The sequence below is a fragment of the Mandrillus leucophaeus genome, unplaced genomic scaffold, assembly GCF_000951045.1.
Source record: "Mandrillus leucophaeus isolate KB7577 unplaced genomic scaffold, Mleu.le_1.0 Scaffold706, whole genome shotgun sequence".
Classification (NCBI taxonomy): Eukaryota; Metazoa; Chordata; class Mammalia; order Primates; family Cercopithecidae; genus Mandrillus; species Mandrillus leucophaeus.
In genome coordinates this window covers 269,371-272,949 of record NW_012107653.1, presented here as the reverse complement: position 1 = coordinate 272,949, position 3,579 = coordinate 269,371, and positions in this window count along the sequence as shown.

The window sequence follows — 3,579 nt, the reverse complement described above, 5'->3', positions numbered from 1 at the left end:
AAGTCCAGGACCAAACGGATTCACAGCAGAATTCTACCAGACATTCAAAGAATTGTATTGGCACTATTCCACAAGATAGAGAAAGAGGGAACCCTCCCTAAATCATTCTATGAAGTCAGTATCATTCTAATACCAAAACCAGGAAAGGACATAACCAAAAAACAAAACTACAGACCAATATCCCTAATGAACATGGATGCTAAAATCCTTAACAAAATTCTAGTAACCAAATCCAACAACATATCAAAAAGATAATCCAGGGGCCGGGCGTGGTAGCTCACTCCTGTAATCCCAGCACTTTGGGAGTCTGAGGCCAGCTGATCACCTGAGGTCAGGAGTTCGAAACCAGCCTGACCGATATGGAGAAACCTCATCTCTACTAAAAATACAAAATTAGCTGGGTGTTGTGGCGCATGCCTGTAATTCCAGCTACTCAGGAGGCTGAGGCAGGAGAATTGCTTGAACCCAGGTGGCAGAGGTTGCGGTGAGCCGAGATTGTGCCATTGCACTCCAGCCGGGGCAACAAGAGCGAAACTCTGTCTCAAAAAGAAGAAGAAGAAGAAAAACAGATAATCCACCATGATCAAGTTGGTTTCATACCAGGGATGCAGGAATGGTTTAACATACACAAGTTAATAAATGTGATACACCACATAAACAGAATTAAAAATAAAAATCACATGATCATCTCAATAGATGCAGAAAAAGCATTTGACAAAATTCAGCATCCCTTTATGATTAAAACTCTCAGCAAAATTGGCATACAAGGGACATACCTCAATGTAATAAAAGCCATCTATGACAAACCCACAGCCAACATAATACTGAATGGGGAAAAGTTGAAAGCATTGCCTCTGAGAACTGGAACAAGACGAGGATGCCCACTCTCACCACTTCTTTTCAATGTAGTGCTGGAAGTCCTAGCCAGAGCAATCAGACAAGAGAAAGAAATCAAGGACATCCAAATCGGTAAAGAGGAAGTCAAACTGTCGCTGTTTGTGGATTATATGATTGTTTACCTAGAAAATCCTAAAGACTCCTCCAGAAAGCTCCTGAAACTGATAAAAGAATACAGCAAAGTTTCCAGATACAAAATTAATGTACACACATCAGTAGCTCTTCTATACACCAACAGTGACCAAGCTGAGAATCAAATCAAGAACTCAACCCCTTTTACAATAGCTGCGAAAAAGATAAAATACTTAGGAAAAGACCTAACCAAGGAGGTGAAAAACCTCTACAAGGAAAACTACAAAACACTGCTGAAAGAAAGCATAGATGACACAAGCAAATAGAAACACATCCCATACTCATGAATGGGTAGAATCAATATTGTGAAAATGACCATCCTTCCGAGAGCAATCTACAAATTCAATGCAATTCCCATCAAAATACCACCATCATTCATCACAGAATTAGAAAAAACAATTCTAAAGTTCATATGGAACCAAAAAAGAGCCCACATAGCCAAAGCAAGACTAAGCAAAAAGAACAAATCTGGAGGCATCACACTACCTGATTCCAAGCTATCCTATAAGGCCATAGTCAGACAAACAGCATGGTACTGGTATAAAAATAGGCACATAGATCAATGGGACAGAATAAAGAACCTGGAAATAAACCCAAATACTTACAGCCAACTGATCTTCAACAAAGCAAACAAAAACATAAAGTGGAGAAAGGACACCCTTTTCAACAAATGGTGCTGGGATAATTGGCTAGCCACATGTAAGAGAATGAAACTGAATCTTCATCTCTCACCTTACACAAAAATCAACTCAAGATGGATTAAGGACTTAAATCTAAGACCTGAAACTATTAAAATTCTAGAAGATAACATTAGAAAAACCCTTCTAGACATTGGCTTAGGCAAGAACTTCATGACCAAGAACCCAAAAACAAATGCAATAAAAACAAAGATAAACAGCTGGGTCTTAAACTAAAGAGCTTTTGCACGAGAAAAGGAACAGTCAGCAGCGTAAAGAGAACCCACAGAGTGGGAGAAAAGCTTCACAATCTATACATCTGACAGAGGACTAATATCCAGAATCTACAATGAACTCAAACAAATCAGCAAGATAAAAACAATCCCATCAAAAAGTGGGCTAAGGACATGAAAAGACAATTCTCAAAAGAAGATATACAAATGTGTATGAAAAAGTGCTCAATATCACCAATGATTGGGGAAATGCAAATCAAAACCACAATGCAGTACCACCTTACTCCTGCAAGAATGGCCATAATCAAAAAATCAAAAAACAGTAGATGTTGGTGTGGATGCAGTGAACAGGGAACACTTTTATGTGCTGGTGGGAATATAAACGAGTACAGCCACTATGGAAAACAGTGTGGGGGCCGGGCGCAGTGGCTCACGCCTGTAATTCTAGTACTTTGGGAGGCCGAGGCGGGCGGATCACGAGGTCAGGAGTTCGAGACCAGTCTGGCCAACATAGTGAAATCCCGTCTCTACTAAAAATACACAAAAAATTAGCTGGGCGTGGTGGTGAGCGCCTGTAATCCCAGCTACTCGGGAGGCTGAGGTGGAGGTTGCAGTGAGCTGAGATCGCACCACGGCGACAGAATGAGACTCTGTCATAAAAAAAAAAAAAGAAAAAAGAAAAAAGAAAAAAAAATAACGTGTGGAGATTCCTTGAAGATCTGAAAGTAGAACTACCATTTGATCCAGCAGTCCCACTACTGGGTATCTACCCTGAGGAAAAGAAGTCATTATACGAACAAGATACTTGCACACACGTTTATAGCAGCACAATTTGCAATTGCAAAAACGTGGAACCAACCCAAATGCCCATCAATCAACCAGTGGATAAATTAACCATGGTATATATATACAATGGAATACTACCCAGCCATAAAAAGGAGTGAATTAATGGCATTCACAGCGACCTGGATGGGATTGGAGACTATTATTCTAAGTGAAGTAACTCAGGAATGGGAAACCAAACATTGTATGTTCTCACTTATAAGTGGGAGCTAAGCTATGAGGATGCAAAGCCATAAGAATGACACAATGGACTTTGGAGACTCAGGGGGAAAGGGTGGGAAGGGGGTGAGGTATAAAAGACTACAAATTGGGTTCAGTGTATACTGCCCGGGTGATGGGTGCACCAAAATCTCACAAATCACCACTAAAGAACTTATTCATATAACTAAACACCACCTGTTCCCTGATAACCTATGGGGGAAAAAAACAAAAACCCTGACCACCTTACTTAATGAGATAACTAAGTTACCTGCACCCCACCCCCACCCCTAGTAGAGCAACTGACATTTTAACTCCTACCCAATGTTCTGGTTTTGGGTTTTTCCACTTTGTTTTGACCTCTGGGGATTTCCTTTACTTGCAAGTTCAGCTGTACATTTAAAAGGATTTTATATTGTATTTGGTATTTCTTTTTTTTTTCTGTTCTTAAATATCTTTTTATTTATTTAATTTTTTTTATTATACTTTAAGTTCTAGGGTACATGTGCGTAACGTGCAGATTTGTTACATATGTATACCTGTGCCATGTTGGCGTGCTGCACCCATCAACTCGTCAGCACCCATCAACTCATCATTTA